Here is a 24,000-nt window from a genome sequence, read left to right as displayed (position 1 = left end):
ATATATATATATATATATATATAGAACATCAAGAGATTCTAAAACATCCAACCTCACCTAAAACATCCCTCCAAGACTCCTGAGATATAGATTTTTTATCAATTTTCTGCCCAACATTTCTCCAACCCCCTCTCGAAGAAGCCATCAGCCCGGGCCATATCTCGAGGGAGGGAGGGCCAAACTGCTGTAAGTTGTCCAGACAAGAAAGAAACGGCCGTAATAAAGCCTCGGGTAACTGGCGATTGGACCAGGCTATGGGACCGTTTCCCTGGCGGGAGTTCCTGACACCAGACGACCACGATCGCTCGAGAATATAAGGATTTAGGGAAAATACGGCGGAGGGAACAGGTAGGCGAATGGTTATGCCGATAGGTGTATGGGGGCGTTAGTCAAGGGGGGGAAGTTGCTCTAGGAGAGATGTAGAGAAGGTAGAGGAGATTTGTATAGAGAGTAGAGGGAGTTATAGAGAAAATAGAGGAGAGCTGTAGAGAAAGTAGAGGAGATTTGTATAGAGAGTAGAGGGAGTTATAGAGAAAATAGAGGAGAGCTGTAGAGAAAGTAGAGGAGATTTGTATAGAGAGTAGAGGGAGTTATAGAGAAAATAGAGGAGAGATGTAGAGAAGGTAGAGGAGATTTGTATAGAGTAGAGGGAGTTATAGAGAAAATGAGGAGAGATGTAGAGAGGTAGAGGAGATTTGTATAGAGTAGAGGGAGTTATAGAGAAAATAGAGGAGAGCTGTAAAGAAAGTACAGGAGATTTGGATTAGAGAGTAGAGGGAGTTATAGAGAAAATAGAGAGCTGTAGAGAAAGTAGAGGAGATTTGTATAGAGAGTAGAGGGAGTTATAGAGATAATAGAGGAGAGCTGTAGAGAAAGTAGAGGAGGTTTGTATAGAGAGTAGAGGGAGTTATAGAGAAAATAGAGGAGAGCTGTAGAGAAAGTAGAGAAAATTTGTATAAGAGTAGAGGGAATTATAGAGAAAATAGAGGAGAGTTGTAGAGAAAGTAGAGGAGAATTGTGGAGAAAACAGAAGTTTGTAGAGAAACTAGCGTTGTATAGAAAGTAGAGGAGAGTTGTAAAGAAAGCAAAGGAGAGTTTTAGAGAAAGTAAAGGAGAGTTGTAGAGAAAGTAGAGGATAGTTGCAGAGAAAGCAGAGGAGAATTGTAGAGAAAACAGAGGGAGTTGTAGAGACACTAGCGTTATATAGAAAGTAGAGGAGAGTTGTAAAGGAAGCAAAGGAGAATTTTTCGGGAAAGTAGAGGAGAGTTACAGAGAAAGTAGAGGAGAGTTTAGGGAAAGTAGAGGGAGTAGTAGAGAAAGTAGAGGAGAGTTGTAGAGAAAGTAGAATAGTTGAAAGCAAAGGAGATTTGTTGAGAAAGTATAGGGATTTGTCGAGAAAATAGAGGAGAGTTGTAAGGGAAGTAGAGGAGAGTTGTAGAGGAAGTAGCGAAGAATTGTAGGTAAGGTAGAGGGAGTTTTAGGGAAAGTAGAGGGAGTTGTAGAGAAAGTAGAGGAGAGTTGTAGGGAAAGTAGAGGAAGTTGTAGAGAAATAAGCATTGTAAAGAAAGTAGAGGAGAGTTGTAGGTAAAGTAGAGGGAGAGTTGTCGAGATAGTAGAGGAGAGTTGTAGGGAAAGTAGAGGGAGTTGTAGAGAAATTAGCACTGTAGAGAAATTGGAGGAGAGTGATAGAGAATGTAGAGATAGTAGAGGAGAATTGTTGGGAAAGTAAAGGGAGTTGTAGAGAAATTAGCATTGTAGAGAAAGTACAGGAGAGTGATAGAGAATGTAGAAAAAGGAATTGTAGAGGAGAGGAATTGTAAAGAAAGTATGATGTAAGAATGTAGAGCAGAATTGTAGGGAAGAAAGTAGAGAGATGTAGAGAAATTAAGGGATTTGTAGAGAAAGTAGAAGGAGAGTTGTAGAGAAAGTAGGAGAAATCTAAGATATAGCTTAGAGGTTAGTGTCATACCATGGTAGGCACGAATAAGGCGAAATGTTTACATTATCATAATATTACCATGAAACATAAAATACCGTAACACTAAGGAAAAGATTATACAGTCTCACTGTTTTTTAAAAACTTTGAACAAATGTTATATGACATTAATTCAACATTTAACCTAAGACCTGTTGTATAAAGTTCAGTAACCATTGGAAAAAGGTTGTTGGCTTACAGTTTTTGAAAAAATAAATATTTTATGAAATTAGTCAACTTATTATCGTAAGACATTTGATAAAGTTCAGTAACCATTGGGAAGGAATTATACAATAATCTCAGTCTTTTAAAGACCTTGAACAAATATATTAAAAACAAATGAACTTTTTAAACCAAGACATATTATATAAAATTTCATCATCATTTTTACGACTGTATTTTAGTTTTACACGGTTTTTTTAATCAAATCTCAGTGGAATAATAATAATAATAATAATAATAATAATAATAATAATAATAATAATAATAATAATAATGTGTGGCGCCGTGGAGGAGTGGGTTAGGTAGTCAATAGACTTAAGCAACATTGGGGCTGGTCAGTAGTTGGATGGGTGACCGCTCTCCTCGGCGTTGATTCCTTGGGAAAGGATCTTTACCATAATTTCCTCAGTCTACTCAGCTGTAAATGAGTACCTATCCCTGATGGGGTAGGGTCCAGCTATGGGTTAAATAGCAAAACTCAGCAATGATGGAAAGAAATGAAGGAATAAACGACAACGACGTAAATGGAACCTCTGGCAACAGAGGAGCTTCGTCCGGCAACCAGGTATTCAACCCAATTGAAGGGGAAGACGGTCAGGTACTTGGAGGTCGTCATCCAGCAACTGATCACCACAACGACAGTAATCAACAGCCTGAGATTGGAGCTACAGAGGCAAAAAGGAAGAAATGGACAAGAGAAGAAAATAAGGAAATATGGAGATGCTACATCAGAAGCAACCCGACGGAGAGAGGATATAGAAGAAGATTGATCAACATCTGGAATGAGAGGAATAACACACCCCAAACAGAGCAGAGGCTGGCAGACAAAGTAAGGAACATAAAGAAAAAGAACTGGCTCTCCCCAACAGAAAGAGAAGAACTGGAAAGGGAAATGTCACACGACAACGAATTACACGAAGACGAACTGAGAGACGATGCCACAGAAGACGACAGGGAGGATGAGGTATCAAACAACGAACACACGAAGAAACACGACGAAGTAACAGAGAGGACGGAATGGGTAGAAAAGATTAGACAATGGATGGAGCCAGATACAGAGAGAACAAAGATCCCCTCCATGAAAGCCTACAACCCAAGAAATTAAGGGAGAAAACAAGTGAGTCAATGAAATAATGGGCATAATACACACCACCAGTATCACAGAAACAAAATAACTTGGTATATGCAGGAGCAAGATTAGTAGCAGAACTGATGGAATTCGAACCAACACCACCAGCACAAACCAACCCAACAGAAACCAAAACAGCAACCTCTTGGAAAAGGCGCCTGGAAAAGCAAATCATGGTGATGAGATCTGACTTGAGTAAACTGAAAGAGATGGCAGAAAAAAGGCTAAGAAGCAAGAAAACAAGGAAGGAACTCAACGAGAAATACAAAGTACAAGAGAGGGGACTAAACAACACAATAGAAGATGTAAAACAGAGGCTTAAGGCCAAAGCACATAAGATCCAACGGTACATGAGCAGGAATAAGGGATACCAACAGAACAAACTATTCGGAACCAACCAGAAAAGACTATACAGCCAACTAAGAGGGGAAGACAACCACCCAGAAATTCCTGAAGCCGAACCAAGTAAGAGACTCTGGGAAAACATATGGAGCAATCCGGTATCACACAACAAACATGCAACATGGCTCCAGGAAGTCAAGGAAGAAGAAACAGGGAGAATAAAACAAAGATTCACAGAGATCAGGACAGACACAGTCAGACACCAACTAAAGAAAATGCCAAACTGGAAAGCCCCAGGTCCCGATGAAGTCCATGGATACTGGCTCAAAAACTTCAAGGCCCTACACCCACGAATAGCAGAACAACTCCAGCATTGTATCTCAAATCACCAAGCACCCAAATGTATGACCACAGGAAGAACATCCTTATTACAAAAAGACAAGAGTAAGGGAAATATAGCCAGTAACTACAGACCTATCACCTGCCTACCAATAATGTGGAAGTTACTAACAGGTATCATCAGTGAAAGGCTATACAACTACCTAGAGGAGACAAACACCATCCCCCACCAACAGAAAGGCTGCAGAAGGAAGTGTAGGGGCACAAAAGACCAGCTCCTGATAGACAAAATGGTAATGAAGAACAGTAGGAGAAGGAAAACCAACCTAAGCATGGCATGGATAGACTATAAGAAAGCCTTCGACATGATACCACACACATGGCTAATAGAATGCCTGAAAATATATGGGGCAGAGGAAAATACCATCAGCTTCCTCAAAAATACAACGCGCAACTGGAATACAATACTTACAAGCTCTGGAATAAGACTAGCAGAGGTTAATATCAGGAGAGGGATCTTCCAGGGCGACTCACTGTCCCACTACTCTTCGTAGTCGCCATGATTCCCATGACAAAAGTACTACAGAAGATGGATGCCGGGTACCACTCAAGAAAAGAGGCAACAGAATCAACCATCTGATGTTCATGGACGACATCAAGCTGTATGGTAAGAGCATCAAGGAAATAGATACCCTAATCCAGACTGTAAGGATTGTATCTGGGGGACATCAGGATGGAGTTTGGAATAGAAAAATGCGCCTTAGTCAACATACAAAAAGGCAAAGTAACGAGAACTGAAGGGATAAAGCTACCAGATGGGAGCAACATCAAACACATACATGAGACAGGATACAAATACCTGGGAATAATGGAAGGAGGAGATATAAAACACCAAGAGATGAAGGACACGATCAGGAAAGAATATATGCAGAGACTCAAGGACGATACTCAAGTCAAAACTCAACGCCGGAAATATGATAAAAGCCATAAACACATGGCAGTGCAAGTAATCAGATACAATGCAGGAATAGTGGAATGGACGAAGGCAGAACTCCGCAGCATAGATCAGAAAACCAGGAAACATAGACAATACACAAAGCACTACACCAAGAGCAAATACGGACAGACTATACATAACACGAAAGGAAGGAGGGAGAGGACTACTAAGTATAGAGGACTGCGTTAACATCGAAAACAGAGCACTGGGGCAATATCTGAAAACCAGTGAAGACGAGTGGCTAAAGAGTGCATGGGAAGAAGGACTAATAAAAGTAGACGAGGACCCAGAAATACAAGAGGACAGGAGAAAGACAGAAAGACAGGAGGGCTGGCGCACAACAAACCAATGCACGGACAATACATGAGACAGACTAAAGAACTAGCCAGCGATGACAATTGGCAATGGCTACAGAGGGGAGAGCTAAAGAAGGAAACTAAAGGAAGATGATACATCTGCACAAGATCAGGCCCTAAGAACCAGATATGTTCAAAGTACGATAGACGGAAATAACATCTCTCCCATAGTAGAAAGTGCAATACGAAAAATGAAACCATAAACCACATAGCAAGTGAATGCACAGAACCAGTACAAAAAGAGGCATGATTGAGTGGCAAAAGCCCTCCACTGGAGCTGTGCAAGAAACATCAGCTACCTTGCAGTAATAAGTGGTACGAGCACCAACCTGAGGGAGTAATAGAAAAAACGATCAGGCAAAGATCCTCTGGGACTTGGTATCAGAACGGATAGGGTGATACGTGCAAACAGACCAGACGTGACGTTGATTGACAAAGTCAAGAAGAAAGTATCACTCATTGATGTCGCAATACCATGGGACACCAGAGTTGAAGAGAAAGAGAGGGAAAAAATGGATAAGTATCAAGATCTGAAAATAGAAATAAGAAGGATATGGGATATGCCAGTGGAAATCGTACCCATAATCATAGGAGCACTAGGCACGATCCCAAGATCCCTGAAAAGGAATCTAGAAAAAACTAGAGGCTGAAGTAGCTCCAGGACTCATGCAGAAGAGTGTGATCCTAGAAACGGCACACATAGTAAGAAGAGTGATGGACTCCTAAGGAGCAGGATGCAACCCGGAACCCCACACTATAAATTCCACCCAGTCGAATTGGAGGACTGTGATAGAGCAAAAAAAAAAAAAAATAATAATAATATTAATAATAATAATAATAATAATAATATAATAATAATAATAATATATTATTATATTATTATTATTATTATATTATTATTATTATTATTATTATTATTATTATTATTATAAGGAAACTCTACCACAACCTCACAGTCTTTCAGAGACCTAGAACAAATACCTGATGAAATTAACGGAACATCTGACGTAAGACATATTGTACTGGAATTCCGTTAATACCCTCAATTTATGACCCAATTCCTGGTAATTATAGCCATTTATTGTCATTTGAAGGGGCCAACCTATTAGGTAAACAGGTTCAGGACGGGAAGGAAAGTTTATCGCGAAGGTTTGCGGTACAAGAAGTCAGAAGCTGATAAATGAGGAATAGAGATGGGTAATAGATAATGAAGTGAAACAAAAAGTAATGAATTCGAAGAAAATAGCCAAAAGGAATCCAAACGAGGTCAAGTTATTTATTCATAACTTTTATCAAAGACAGTGTAAGTTATCATTTCCTGGAATCAATTCGTGTTTCGAATGAATGAAACAGATGAAAAGATATATAATAACATCATTATACCTAAGAAATGAAAAAATGGATCCTGATTATGAGAGAGAGAGAGAGAGAGAGAGAGAGAGAGAGAGAGAGAGATAAAAGTAGTATATCTATGAAGCAAACATATGGGCTTGTCATAATAGAGAGAGAGAGAGAGAGAGAGAGAGAGAGAGAGAGAGAGACTCGAAAAAGTACTTCATAACGCACGAAATGTCTCCCATATTCCTTATCAAACCACTCGTGTGTTTATTTACGGCTTATGTGCTTTTTTCCTCATATTAGAGAAGTCTTCTCTCTCTCTCTCTCTCTCTCTCTCTCTCTCTCTCTCTCTATTAAATAATTCATTTTCTTCCCCCTCATTCTATTCCAAGTCATTTTCATATTTCTCGTCCCACGGCACCTTAGGGGAATATCCTAATATTGTTTTTCTTTATGTAGCAAGACGTTTTAAGAAAACCGCTTGTCATTTTCACTGAGGATTTTTGGGGAATATTTTTTCCTTCCCCAAAAGTGCCAGGAAGATTAGAAGCATCTTACTAAGATTATATCAACTTTAAAAAGATGAAATTCTTTCTTTCCATTGTTTAACAACCGTGAGTAAGTCAATTTAAATTCAACATCCCTTTTAGAATTAAAAAATGCCTAATTTTAGTTGAGTTGCGTAGTGCTTAGTAACGGACCAAGCTCCCACACCACAAAAGAATTAGATATGATCTTTATTACGAAATATTACCAAGATTATTTTAAGTTTAAAATATATTTTTCTTTCCATTGTTCCACAGCCATGAATATATAAATTTGAATTTAACATTCATTTTTAGCAGTACAAAATATATAATTTTAGTGGGTTCACTCAGTAAAAGTACCCAAAAAACCCCATCCCCCCAAAAAAAAACATATTTGATATTTTTTGCAAAATACTGCCAAGATTAAAAATGTCCATTTTAAAACAATTTTATTTTTTTTATCCTGGTTCCACAACCATAAATGCGTAAATTTAAATGTAACATATTTTTTTAGAAGTAAAAAATACCTCATTTTGTTTGGATGACAAGCTTGGTAAAGGGACCCAACCAAACCTCCAAAATAATATATGATATTTATACAAAAATGCTGCCAAAATTGTATCAACTTTAAAGACAATTGTCTTTTATTCCCTTGTTTCACAGCCATGAACATGTAAATTTAAACACCTTTTCACAATAAAAAAACAAGTTTTAGTTAGTTCACTTAGTAAGGGACCCAATCCACCACAAAAAATATATATATATTTATTGCGAAATCTTATCAAGATTATATCAAAATTAAAAGATATTTGCTTTCCATGTTTATACATGATTATGTGATAAATTTACATGAATACGTAAATCCAAATTGAACATTTTTCAGAAGTAAAATATACAGAAATCAGTTGGGTCACTCAGCAAAGGTACCCAACACCACTCCAAAAAAATGATATTCATTACGAGTCATATCCAGACTATATAAACTTTAAAGGATGATTTTTTCTATTTCCCTGGTTCCCACAACCATGAATATGTAATTCTAAATCTAACCACCTTTTCAGAGTTAAAAACAAAAACCTATTTTCAATTAAGTTCACTTAGTAAGGGCCACAGACCCACTAAAATATATATAATATCCCTGACGAAACCTGGCCAAGCTTATATCAACTTTAAAACACGATTTCCTTTTTTACCTTGGTTTCGCATCCCGCTTAGAACTAAAAAAAAAATATTTATTTTGGCTGGGTCCTTTAAACGGCTATTTTTTCTTTCCTAGTCCCACGACTATGAGTATAAAATTTAGATTTTACATCTTTAGAAGTGAAAATGCTGCCTCTGCAAAATGTTAGTAAGAGGGATGATATCTTCAGTCATTACAATGTTAAAAACATTAGAAACATATTTCTGGTTAGGGGAACAAAATTGGATGTGAAAAGGACTATAATTAGCATGTTGAACGCGTAAGGGCGTTTTTGTAGGGAATGGCATCATATATATATATATATATATATATATATATATATATATATATATATATATATATATATATATGTATATATGTATATATGTATAATATATATATGTGTGTGTTATATATATATACATACATAGTATGTATGTATTCGTATATATATGTTCGTATAAATGGATACACACACACACACACACACACACACACACACACACACACACACATATATATATATATATATATATATATATATATTTTATATATATATATGTATATATATATACATTTATGTCAAGTTTAACGTTTTTATCACACTTTCCTAGCTATTGGAACTGGAATATAAATCTTAGGCCAAAGTCCAAGCAAGCGCTGGAACCAATGGTCATTCAGAGCTGACAGAGATACTGAGAGTAAGGAAGGTTTAAAAATTGTAACAGAAGGAAAAATTTTCGCAGTTGCACTATGTAACAACTGTTATATTAGATTCACATCACCCGTGCATATGATGCCTAGGCTAGGCCCTAACGACGCTCCTGATTGGCTGTTGATACATTTGAAAAGACGTATGCCTCAAGAGAGGTGTAGCATACATCCTGCCTATGCGAACTCTCTCGAGAGACTGAGAGTTTCCAGCCCTGTCATTGGCTTATCGACAGCCAATCAGGAGTGTCGTAAGGGGCTGGCTAGACATCAGATGGACGGGTGATGAGAATCTACTATAGGAGAGAATTGAGGGAAGTACGACGAAAGAATGTTAAAGAATGAGAGGAAAAGCAATATGGAAGCAAGAGAATATGAAAGAAGGTACAGTTAAAAGAATCAAAAGGGTTGCAGCTAAGGGCCTAAGGAGCACTGATGGCACTACCCACCAACAGGTCCATCTCCGAGGAAAAGTATTTCTGATAAAAATATTTATTCCCGGACACTTTTCTCCTGAAGGAAGGATAATTCCCAAATTGGAATGGGAATATGCAGACTGACATTCCACGAACATTAAGATTCCAGGGGCCACTTCTGCCATTAGAGAAGCGGACAAAGACTTGGACAGGCGTCCAACATGTCTTATGAAGTTTCAAAAAGCCTGCGATGCAAAAAGGGAGTCCGAGAGAGAGAGAGAGAGAGAGAGAGAGAGAGAGAGAGAGAGAGAGAGATTTAGTTGAAACTGATGCAAAGATCTGAAATAGAAAAGAATAATCGAAACCGGGGAGAGAGAGAGAGAGAGAGAGAGAGAGAGAGAGAGAGAGAGAGAGAGAGAGAGAGAGAGAGAGAGAGAAATTTGGTTGAAACTGATGCAAAGATCTGAAATAGAATAGAATAATCGAAACCAGGAAGAGAGAGAGAGAGAGAGAGAGAGAGAGAGAGAGAGAGAGAGAGAGAGAGATTTGTTTAGAAGCCGATACGAAATATATAAAATGTAGGTATATATATGTATATATGTTTAACTATGTAGATAAAACATATATATTTACACTTATTTACATACATACATACAATACATATACATAATATATATATATATATATATATATATATATATATATATATATATATATATATTATATATATATGTACATATATAATGTGTGTGTATGAGTGTGTGTAACGTATGAACAATCAAAATCACAGAGATGCCTAAGAGGTGCTACAGGGTATGAGCAGTTAAGAAACTCGCTCTTTCAAACGCATGGCGTTAACAGCTCTTTAAATGACAGCCATTTACTTATGGTAATTAACTGTATAATTTCTTTTGAGGAACAGTACTTCGCTTTTATAAAATTAGCCTTGTTGACATCTTGGTTGGAACGGAAATGTCTCGTGAAGATTCATTTTACTGAGAATTTCCTAAATAATTTCACGAAAAATGTTTGAATAATCTGTAAGCAGCTGAGTGTAAGTCGAAGAAAATGTACTGCAACACAAGTGCATTGTCATATTGTTAATGTGTATGTATAAGCAATTTATCCGGCATAGTGAATAATTATACATAAATATAAAATGAGGATTTACCAATATTTGTATGAAATGTTAATTTATGTAAATATTAATAGGTGTTAATATACTAATTTCAATATACAAGGTTGTGTTCTTTGGTTAGATAAAAGTATATGGAAACGCGTGTGTGAATTGCCCTAATGCGCAAAACACATGCATACACACACAAACACACACACACACATGTATATATATATATATATATATATATATATATATATATATATAGATATATATATATATATATATATATCATACATACATACATACACACACATATATATATGTATATATATATATATATATATATAATTATATATTTGCATATATATATATATACGTATGTACAGGCAGTCCCTGTGTTACGACGGTGTCGGCTTACGACGTTCTGAGGCTACGACGCTTGTCAATAGACATTATTTCCAGGGTTATGACGCATGTTCCAGGGTTACGACGCATGTTCCAGGGTTGCGACGCCTACAACGCTCATCTGGGAGATGAAATATGACACCAAAAATGCAAAATAATCAATATTGAAGGTTTTTTTGATGAAAAATGCCATAAGAATGCAGTTTACATAGTTTTCAATGCAACCAAAGCATTAAAAAGTAAGGTTTTCTTAGGTGTTTTTGACGATGTTCCGGCTTACGACGATTTTCGGCTTACGGCGCGTCTCAAGAACGAAACCCCCGTCGTAACCTGGGGACCGCCTGTATATATATATATATATATATATATATATATATATATATATATATAATATATATATATGTATATATATATACGTATATATATATATATATTATATATATATATATATATATATATATATATATATATAATATATATATATTTTATACACCCACACGAAATAAATCTTGAATATTACCCAAGATACAAAAACAACAGTTATAGGATTTCCCAATTGTTTACTAACCCAAACTCCCCTCTTCAAAAAAGCCGTAAGCACACTTACGCTAATTTGGCCCAGTAATTACCAATAATTAGCGATGTTCGAACTTTCGAACGTATGTTCCTCAAATTACCGAAGCGTCTTACATCGGTAGGACTTCGGCGGCTGGAATAATTTGAACTCTATAACTGCCTAATTATCACGTTATTGATATTTCAAGTTTGGGATTATACGAAGATTTGGGGTTTCTGTATGTTTCGAAATTATTATTATTATTATTATTATTATTATTATTATTATTATTATTATTATTATTATTATTCAGAAGATAATCCCTATTTCTATCAAACAATCTCACATGGGCCACTGGCATGGAATTCAAGCTTCCAAAGATTATGGTGTTCATTTGAAATTATTATTATTATTATTGTTTTTTTTTTGGTCTATCACAGTAATCCTATTTGACCGTGTGATTTTTATGGTGTGGTGTTCCGGGTTGTATCCTGCCTCCTTAGGAGTCCATCACTTTTCTTACTATGTGCGCTGTTTCTAGGAGCACATTCTTCTGCTTGAGTCCTGGAGCTACTTCGGCATCTATAGTTTTTCTAGGTTCCTTTTCAAGGATCTTGGGATCGTGCCTAGTGTTCTTATGATTATGGGTATAATTTCCATTGGCATATCCCATATCCTTTCTACTTCTATTTTCATTTCTTTATACTTTAAAATTTTTTCTCTTTTTTTTCTCATCTACTCTGGTGTTCCATGGCACCGCGACATCAATGAGTGTTACTTTCTCCTTGATTTCGTTAATCAACATCACGTTTTTTCTACTGGCACGTATCACCCTATCTGTTCTGATATCATAGTCCCAGAGGATCTTTGATCGTTTTCTATCGCTCCATCAGGTTGGAGTTCGTAACACTTATTACCGCAAGGTAGCCGGTGTTTCTTGCACAGGTTCTAGTGGGAAACTTTTGCGACTGAATCGTACCTCTTTTTGTACTGGTTCTTTGCAAGTGCCGGACATTCGCTTGCTACATGTGGTTTATGGTCTCGTTTTATATATTCCACTTCCTGCATATAGAAGAGATGTTATTTCCATACATTGTTATTTGGACGTTTCTGGTTCTTAGGGCCTGATCTTGTGACGCTGTTTGTTTGTTTGTATGGTGTTTTTACGTTGCATGGAACCAGTGGTTATTCAGCAACGGGACCAACGGCTTTACGTGACTTCCGAACCACGTCGAGAGTGAACTTCTGTCACCAGAAATACACATGGAATGCCCGAGAATCAAACTCGCGGCCACCGAGGTGGCACGCCAACGCCATTCCGACCACGCCACTGAGGCGCTTTGTGCCGCTGTTATCATTCCTTCTGTTTCCTTCTTGAGTTTTCCCCTTTGTAGCCATTTGCTCTTGGGTGTAGTGCTTTGTGTATTGTCATGCTTTTCCTAGTCTTCTGGCGTATGTTACGGAGTTCAGCTTTCGTTCACTCCACTACTCCTAAAACTGTATCTGGTTACTGGTACTGCCCATGTGTTTATGGCTTTCATCATATTTCAGGCGTTGGGTTGTGACTCGAATATCGTCTGAAGTCTCCTTCATCTCTTGGTGTTTTATATCCTCTCCTTCTATTATTCCAAGGTATTTGTATCTTGCCTCATCTATGTACTTGATGCTATTCCTATCTGGTGGCTTTACTCCTTCAGTCCTTTTTGTATGTTGACCAGGGCGCATTTTTCTATTCCAAACTCCATCCTGATGCCCCTAGATACAATCCTTACAGTCTGGATTAAGGTATCTATTTCCTTGATGCTCTTACCATATAGCTTGATGTCGTCCATGAACATCAGATGGTTAATTCTGTTGCCTCTTTTTTTGAGTTAGTACCCAGCATCCATCTTCTGCAGTACTTTTGTCATGGGAATCATGGCTACCACGAAGAGTAGTGGGGACAGTGAGTCGCCCTGGAAGATCCCTCTCCTGATATTAACATCGGCTAGTCTTATTCCAGAACTTGTAAGTATTGTATTCCAGTTGCGCACTGTATTTTTGAGGAAGCTGATGGTGTTTTCCCATTATTGTATTATTATTATTATTATTATTATTATTATTATTGTTATTATTATTATTATTATTATTGCAAAGAAACCTCATAATCACATGAGTTAATAAAATAAAATGGAAAAGTAAATCCACAGTAATATGTCTGATCTGTTATTTAAAATACAAAGCAGAGAGCTTTCGAAGACCTGCACGGTCCATCCTTGTCAATCTGAATACACGAAAGCTCTCCTGCTTTGTATTTTAAATAACAGATCAGACATATTACTGTGGATTTAATTTTCCATTATTATTATTATTACTTATTATATCATTATTATCATTATTATTATTATTATTATTATTATTATTATTATTATTATTATTTAGAAAGATAAATCACGATAATCAATGTCATGTTATTATTAAAGGCTGGCACTCCATTATTTTGTAAATTCTCAAATTCAAGCATACATTATTTCACTGCGTTAATAATGTCCCGTATTGAAAAGTTATTAACGGCTACAAGACAAGACCCTATGGCAACAGCGATTCTGAGCAGCTGATTATCATATATATTAAGGCATTTTTATGAGATATGGAAACGGAATGGTAATTAGAATACTTATAGAAAAAAAAAGTTGGACTGATATATATCTAACGTGACTTATCAGATTAATACCGAAACGTTTATTGCAATATTTTTTTTGCTATCTCATCTCTGTAATCTAATATTCATGAGAAGTTCATTTTGAATTTTATAAAACTTTTTTTTAATTGTCTTGCATAGAAGTAGAAATAGCACATAAATAAAAAATATTTCCTTCGATTTATTTATAAGTTCGTTTTGAACTTATAAAACCTTTTTCGCTTACTCGGGGAGTATCCCTACAGACTTCTTTGTTCTTGTTGTTCATCTTGTTGGGGGTTAGGAAAGGTGTATGGAGAGCCTAAAGAGATCTGAAAAAGGGGTTTCGTGCTTAGTTAAAGATACAGGAAATTAAGGATAGGATATTTATAATTTATATATCAGAATGAAAATATAAAAGATAAATAATGAGCATATCAAACAGTATATTTCTAATAAAATAGACCGTATTTATTCTAATTTTCTTTAGCATGTTTTAATTTACGTTAAACGTTAGGAATATCATGTTTATAACTTATGCGTGAGGGGAAAACCTTGCACGTATCCAGAGTAAGTTGGAGGTCGGATCACGCTTTTTTATTACAGTTGTTTATTGAAGTAGAAATATCTATATTTGGACAGCCTATCTGTCTAGAAAAATAGGTAAATATATGCACATAAATGACTCTTTGCAAGACGTGTTTTAAACGCACGACCAAAACAGTAAATTGTTTAATGCCGATGACGATATACTAACGAGCATACTTATACTCATTTTTAATTTTTAGCATCATTCACAATAATCTTTGCTCCATAAGGAGGGCAGTGCCATCAGTGCACCTCCCGCGGTGCGCTGTAGGCATTGCTTGAGATTCTTTGCAGCATCCCTTCGGCCCCTAGCTGCTGCCCCTTTCATTCCATTTACAGTGCCTCCGTTCATATTGTTTTTTCCAATCTTACTTTCCTCAAACGTCCCCCAACATTTGTTTTATAGTGCAATAGTGAGGTTTTCCTTCAGCTACATCTAGACATTTTTTTTTACTCTCAATTTCAATTTCAGTGCTGAATGACCACATCTTGGGTGACAGCACTTGGCCTGTGGTCTAAATTTTATATCCCATTCAACAATGATTTCCGAGTTATCAATTTTCACGTCATATAATAATGATAATGATAATAATAAGAAGGACTGATAAAAGCAGACGAAGACCCAGAAATATACAGAGACAGGAGAAAGACAAGCAGAACAGAGGAATGGCATAACAAACCACTGCACGGACAATACATGAGACAGACTAAAGAACTAGCCAGCGATGACACATGGCAATGGCTACTGAGGGGAGAGCTCAAGAAGGAAACTGAAGGAATGATAACAGCGGCACAAGATCAGGCCCTAAGAATCAGATATGTCCAAAGAACGATAGATGGAAATAACATCACTCCCATATGTAGGAAGTGCAATACGAAAAGTGAAACCATAAACCACATAGCAAGCGAATGTCCGGCACTTGCACAGAACCAGTACAAAAAGAGTTATGATTCAGTAGCAAAAGCCCTCCACTGGAGCCTGTGCAAGAAACACCAGTTACCTTGCAGTAATAAGTGCTACGAACACCAACCTGAAGGAGTGATAGAAAACGATCAGGAAAAGATCCTCTGGGACTATGGTATCAGAACAGATAGGATGATACGTGCAAATAGACCAGACGTGACGTTGAGTGACGTTGATTGACAAAATCAAGAAGAAAGTATCACTCATTGATGTCGCAATACCATGGGACACCAGAGTTGAAGAGAAAGAAAGGGAAAAAATAGATAAGTATCAAGACCTGAAAATAGAAATAAGAAGGATATGGGATATGCCAGTGGAAATTGTACCCATAATCATAGGAACACTAGGCACGATCCCAAGATCCCTGAAAAGGAATCTGGAAAAACTAGAGGCTGAAGTAGCTCCAGGACTCTTGCAGAAGTGTGTGATCCTAGAAACGGCGCACATAGTAAGAAAAGTGATGGACTCCTAAGGAGGCAGGATGCAACCCGGAACCCCATACTATAAATATCACCCAGTCGAATTAGAGGACTGTGAATAGAGCAAAAAAAAAAATAAATAATAATAATAATAATAATAATAATAATAATAACTAATAATAATAATAATAATAATAATAATAATAATATTATTATTATTATTATTATTATTATTATTATTATTATTATTATTATTATTATTATTATTATTATTATTATTATTATTATTATTTTTTTGCTCTATCACAGTCCTCAAATTCGACTGGGTGGTATTTATAGTGTGGGGTTCCGGGTTGCATCCTGCCTCCTTAGGAGTCCATCACTTTTCTTACTATGTGCGCCGTTTCTAGGATCACACTCTTCTGCATAAGTCCTGGAGCTACTTCAGCCTCTAGTTTTTCTAGAGATTCCTTTTCAGGGATCTGGGATCGTGCCTAGTGCTCCTATGATTATGGGTACGATTTATCCACTGGCATATCCCATATCCTTCTTATTTCTATTTTCAGGACTTGATACTTATCCATTTTTTCCCTCTCTTTCTCTTCAACTCTGGTGTCCCATGGTATTGCGACATCAATGAGTGATACTTTCTTCTTGATTTTGTCAATCAACGTCACGTCTGGTCTATTTGCACGTATCACCCTATCCGTTCTGATACCATAGTCCCAGAGGATCTTTGCCTGATCGTTTTCTATCACTCCCTCAGGTTGGTGCTCGTACCACTTATTACTGCAAGGTAGCTGATGTTTCTTGCACAGGCTCCAGTGGAGGGCTTTTGCCACTCAATCATGCCTCTTTTTGTACTGGTTCGTGCAAGTGCCGGGCATTCGCTTGCTATGTGGTTTATGGTTTCATTTTTCGTATTGCACTTCCTACATATGGGAGAGATGTTATTTCCGTCTATCGTTCTTTGAACATATCTGGTTCTTAGGGCCTGATCTTGTGCCGCTGTTATCATTCCTTCAGTTTCCTTCCTTAGCTCTCCCCTCTGTAGCCATTGCCATGTGTCATCGCTGGCTAGTTCTTTAGTCTGTCTCATGTATTGTACGTGCATTGGTTTGTTGTGCCAGTCCTCTGTTGTGTCTGTCATTCTCCTGTCTCTGTATATTTCTGGGTCTTCGTCTACTTTTATTAGTCCTTCTTCCCATGCACTCTTTAGCACTCGTCTTCACTGGTTTTCAGATATTGCCCCAGTGCTCTGTTCTCGATGTTTGACGCAGTCCTCTATACTTAGTAGTCCTCTCCCTCCTTCCTTTCGTGTTATGTATAGTCTGTCCGTATTTGCTCTTGGGTGTAGTGCTTTGTGTATTGTCATATGTTTCCTGGTTTTCTGATCTATGGTGCGGAGTTCTGCCTTCGTCCATTCCACTATTCCTGCGCTGTATCTGATTACTGGCACTGCCCATGTGTTTATGGCTTTTATCATATTTCCGGCGTTGAGTTTTGACTTAAGTATCGCCTTGAGTCTCTGGATATATTTCTTTTCCTGATCGTGTCCTTCATCTCTTGGTGTTTTATATCCCCAATCCTTCCTTATTCCCAGGTATTTGTATCCTGTCTCATGTATGTGTTTGATGTTGCTCCCATCTGGTAGCTTTATCCCTTCAGTTCTCGTTACTTTGCCTTTTCGTATGTTGACTAAGGCACATTTTTTCTATTCCAAACTCCATCCTGATGTCCCCAGATACAATCCTTACAGTTTGGATTAGGGTATCTATTTCCTTGATGCTCTTACCATACAGCTTGATGTCGTCCATGAACATCAGATGGTTGATTCTGTTGCCTCTTTTCTTGAGTTGGTACCCGGCATCCATCTCTGTAGTACGTTTGTCATGGGAATCATGGCTACTACGAAGAGTAGTGGGGACAGTGAGTCGCCCATGGAAGATCCCTCTCCTGATATTAACCTCTGCTAGTCTTATTCCAGAGCTTGTAAGTATTGTATTCCAGTTGTGCATTGTATTTTTGAATAAGCGGATGGTGTTTTCCTCTGCCCCATATATTTTCAGGCATTCTATTAGCCATGTGTGTGGTATTATGTCGAAGGCTTTCTTATAGTCTATCCATGCCATGCTTAGGTTGGTTTTCCTTCTCCTACTGTTCTTCATTACCATTTTGTCTATCAGGAGCTGGTCGTTTGTGCCCCTACACTTCCTTCTGCAGCCTTTCTGTTGGTGGGGGATGGTGTTTGTCTCCTCTAGGTAATTGTATAGCCTTTCTCTGATGATACCTGTTAGTAACTTCCACATTATTAGTAGGCAGGTGATAGGCCTGTAGTTACTGGCTATATTTCCCTTATTATTATTATTATTATTATTACTATTATTATTATTATTATTATTATTATTTATTATTATAATTATTATTATTATTATTATTCAGAAGATGAATCCTATTCATACGGAACAAGCCCACCGAAGGCCATTGACTTGAAATTTAAGCTTCCAAAGAACATGGTGTTCATTAGAATGAAGTAAGAGGAGGTAGGGGAGATCTTACTTATCGAAAAATAAAAATAAATCAATAAATCAATAATCAATAATAAGAGACTAAAAAATCAATTTTGTATCCTGTCAGCTATGAATACGTACCACGTATATACCAAACTTATACGATCATTGAATCTTTAGCATCATTCAAAATAATCTCAGAATCATATTTGTCATATATCTTCCACTTCATAAGGAAACGAAAAGGTATTTTATATCCTGTTAACTAAGACTACCTACACCAAACTTATACGCATTTCAAATCCTTAGCATCATTCAGAATATCCTCCTAACTATATTTGTCAGACAATTTCCAAGTCATAAAAGACAAAAATGGGTATTTTGTATCTTGTCAGCTATGAAGATGTACCCAGTATATTGCAAGCCTCCGGAGGTCCTGTTCAGTGTGTTACTCGAAGATTTGTGAGGGTCATAAATTGTCTCCATGATGAACGATATTCTGTTACCATGCAGATTCGGGCCCTATCTTGACACAATTAATCACTTACATGCTTCAGGGACAATTAGACTATTCAAAAATAGCTACTTCTTGACGAAGAATAATGATGATCATATTTTCCAAGCTTCAAGGACAATTAGGCTTTTCACAAATTAATTGTTATTGAGGAAGCAAGAAGCAAATAATAATAATAATAATAATAATAATAATAATAATAATAATAATAATAATAATAATAATAATAATAATAATCGTATTTTACAAGCTTTAGGAACAATTAGACTTAAAAAATAATATTTTTGACGAAGCAAGAAGCAAATAATAATAATAATAATAATAATAATAATAATAATAATAATAATAATAATAATAATAATAATAATAATAATAATATTAATAATAATAATAAAAATAATATTTTACAAGCTTCAGAGAAAATCAGTCTATTCAAAAATTGCTACCTCTTGAGGAAGCAAGAAGCAAATACTCTTACTATAATGGGCGTTATGTCTGTCCGTCCATCATTCAATCACGGCTAAACGGCTGGTCCGATGGGCATGAAACTTAGCAGGTTTATAGTGAAGACCACTAAGATAGATTATAATGGGGTTTCAAGCAACAAAAGGCACCAAAGGCGTCGGATGGGGCGGGGCGCCTTCCCCGAAACGGGGCTGGTTCAGCCCGGAGACTTAATAGATTTACGAATTCATCATACCTAAATTTCGGTTTACGTAGTAAATAATATGACTTTCGATTTTCGGTATACATACTAAATATGACTTACTATCGAATACTATGGGGCTAAGACATTAATAATAATAATAATAATAATAAAAATGATAATAATAATAATAATAATAATAATAATAAAATAAAAAAATGTGGCGCCGTGGAGGAGTTGGTTAGGTCGTCAATAGACTAAGTCAAGTTAAGCAACATTGGGGCTGGTCAGTCGTTGGATGGGTGACCGCTCTCCTCGGCGTTTGATTCCGTTGGGAAAGGATCTTTACCATAATTTCCTCAGTCTACTCAGCTGTAAATGAGTACCTATCCCTGATGGGGTAGGGTCCAGCTATGGGTTAAATAGCAAAACTCAGCAATGATGGAAAGAAATGAAGGAATAAAACGACAACGACGTAAATGGAACCTCTGGCAACAGAGGAGCCTCGTCCGGCAACCAGGTATTCAACCCAATTGAAGGGGAAGAAGACGGGTCAGGTACTTGGAGGTCGTCATCCAGCAAACTGATCACCACAACGACAGTAATCAACAGCCTGAGATTGGAGCTACAGAGGCAAAAAGGAAGAAATGGACAAAAGAAGAAAATAAGGAAATATGGAGATGCTACATCAGAAGCAACCCGACGGAGAGAGGATATAGAAGAAGATTGATCAACATCTGGAATGAGAGGAATAACACCCCCAAACACGAGCAAAGGCTGGCAGACCAAGTAAGGAACATAAAGAAAAAGAGCTGGCTCTCCCCAACAGAAAGAGAAGAACTGGATAGGGAAATGTCACACGACAACGAATTACACGAAGACGAAACTGAGAGACGATGCCACAGAAGACGACAGGGAGGATGAAGTATCAAACAACGACACACGAAGAAACACCAACGAGTAACAGAGAGGACGGAATGGGTAGAAAAGATTAGACAATGGATGGAGCCAGATACAGAGAGAACAAAGATCCCCTCCATGAAAGCCTACAACACCAAGAAATTAAAGGAGAAAACAAGTGAGGTCAATGAAATAATGGGCCTAATACACACCACCCAGTATCACAGAAACAAATAACTTGACATATGCAGGAGCAAGATTAGTAGCAGAACTGATGGGGATTCGAACACCAACACCACCGTCACAACCAACCAACAGAAACCAAAAACAGCAACCTCCTTGGAAAGGCGCCTGGAAAAGCAAATCATGGAGATGAGATCTGACTTGAGTAAACTGAAAGAGATGGCAGAAAAAAGGCTAAGAAGCAAGAAAACAAGGGAGGAACTCAACGAGAAATACAAAGTACAAGAGAGGGGACTAAAACAACACAATAGAAGATGTAAAACAGAGGCTTAAGGCCAAAGCACACAAGATCCAACGGTACATGAACAGGAATAAGGGATACCAACAGAACAAACTATTCGGAACCAACCAGAAAAGACTATACAGCCAACTAAGAGGGGAAGACAACCACCCAGAAATTCCTGAAGCCGAACCAAGTAAGAGACTATGGGAAAACATATGGAGCAATCCGGTATCACACAACAAACATGCAACATGGCTCCAGGAAGTCAAGGAAGAAGAAACAGGGAGAATAAAACAAAGATTCACAGAGATCACGACAGACACAGTCAGACACCAACTAAAGAAAATGCCAAACTGGAAAGCCCCAGGTCCCGATGAAGTCCATGGATACTGGCTCAAAAACTTCAAGGCCCTACACCCACGAATAGCAGAACAACTCCAGCATTGTATCTCAAATCACCAAGCACCCAAATGGATGACCACAGGAAGAACATCCTTAGTACAAAAAGACAAGAGTAAGGGAAATATAGCCAGTAACTACAGGCTATCACCTGGCCTACCAATAATGTGGAAGTTACTAACAGGTATCATCAGTGAAAGGCTATACAACTACCTAGAGGACAAACACCATCCCCCACCAACAGAAAGGCTGCAGAAGGAAGTGTAGGGGCACAAAAGACCAGCTCCTGATAGACAAAATGGTAATGAAGAACAGTAGGAGAAGGAAAACAACCTAAGCATGGCATAGATAGACTATAAGAAAGCCTTCGACATGATACCACCACACATGGCTAATAGAATGCCTGAAAATATATGGGGCAGAGGGAAATACCATCAGCTTCCTCAAAAATCATGCGCAACTGAATACAATACTTACAAGCTCTGGAATAAGACTAGCAGAGGTTTAATATCAGGAGAGGGATCTCCAGGGAGACTCGGGACTGTCCAGGGAGACTCACTGTCCCCACTACTCTTCGTAGTAGCCATGATTCCCATGACAAAAGTGCTACAGAAGATGGATGCCGGGTACCAACTCAAGAAAAGAGGCAACAAAATCAATCATCTGATGTTCATGGACGACATCAAGCTGTATGGTAAGAGCACCAAGGAAATAGATACCCTAAATCCAGACTGTAAGGATTGTATATGGGGACATCAGGATGGAGTTTGGAATAGAAAAATGCGCCTTAGTCAACATACAAAAAGGCAAAGTAACGAGAACTGAAGGGATAAAGCTACCAGATGGGAGCAACATCAAACACATAGTGAGACTGGATACAAATACCTGGGAATAATGGAAGGAGGAGATATAAAACACCAAGAGATGAAGGACACGATCAGGAAAGAATATATGCAGAGACTCAAGGCGATACTCAAGTCAAAAACTCAACGCCGGAAATATGATAAAAGCCATAACACTGGGCAGTGCCAGTAATCAGATACAGCGCAGGAATAGTGGAATGGACGAAGGCAGAACTCCGCACAGCATTGATCAGAAAACCAGGAAACAATGACAATACACAAAGCACTACTACACCCAAGAGCAAATACGGACAGACTATACATAACACGAAAGGAAGGAGGGAGAGGACTACTAAGTATAGAGGACTGCGTCAACATCGAGAACAGAGCACTTGGGCAATATCTGAAAACCAGTGAAGACGAGTGGCTAAAGAGTGCATGGGAAGAAGGACTAATAAAAAGTAGACGAAGACCAGAAATATACAGAGACAGGAGAAAGACAGAAAGAACAGAGGACTGGCACAACAAACCAATGCACGGACAATACATGAGACAGACTAAAGAATTAGCCCAGCGATGACAATTGGCAATGGCTACAGAGGGGGAGAGCTCAAGAAGGAAAAACTGAGGGAATGATAACAGCGGCACAAGATCAGGCCCTAAGAACCAGATATGTTCAAAAGTACGATAGACGGAAATAACATCTCTCCCATATGTAGGAAGTGCAATACGAAAAATGAAATCATAAACCACATAGCAAGTGAATGCCCGGCACTTGCACAGAACCAGTACAAAAAGAGGCATGATTGAGTGGCAAAAGCCCTCCCACTGGAGCCTGTGCAAGAAACATCAGCTACCTTGCAGTAATAAGTGGTACGAGCACCAACCTGAAGGAGTGATAGAAAACGATCAGGCAAAGATCCTCTGGGACTATGGTATCAGAACGGATAGGGTGATACGTGCAAACAGACCAGACATGACATTGATTGACAAAGTCGAGAAGAAAGTATCACTCATTGATGTCGCAATACCATGGGACACCAGAGTTGAAGAGAAAAGAGAGGGAAAAAAATGGATAAGTATCAAGATCTGAAAATAGAAATAAGAAGGATATGGGATATGCCAGTGGAAATCGTACCCATAATCATAGGAGCACTAGGCACGATCCCAAGATCCCTGAAAAGGAATCTAGAAAAATTAGAGGCTGAAGTAGCTCCAGGACTCATGCAGAAGAGTGTGATCCTAGAAACGGCACACATAGTAAGAAAAGTGATGGACTCCTAAGGAGGCAGGATGCAACCCGGAACCCCACACTATAAATACCACCCAGTCGAATTGGAGGACTGTGATAGAGCAAAAAAAAAAAAAAAAAAAAAAAAAAAATAATAATATCCTTTATTTCAGCTCAGGGGGTCCGGGTTGGTCAGGGTGTGGCTGAGAGAGAGAGGGAGAGTAGAGAGGGTGTTAGAGAGAAGAAAGA

The sequence above is a fragment of the Macrobrachium nipponense genome, chromosome 10 (genome assembly GCF_015104395.2).
Source record: "Macrobrachium nipponense isolate FS-2020 chromosome 10, ASM1510439v2, whole genome shotgun sequence".
In the NCBI taxonomy this organism is placed as follows: domain Eukaryota; kingdom Metazoa; phylum Arthropoda; class Malacostraca; order Decapoda; family Palaemonidae; genus Macrobrachium; species Macrobrachium nipponense.
The sequence above is the reverse complement of the archived record's forward strand: the minus strand, read 5'-3'. Positions refer to the sequence as shown.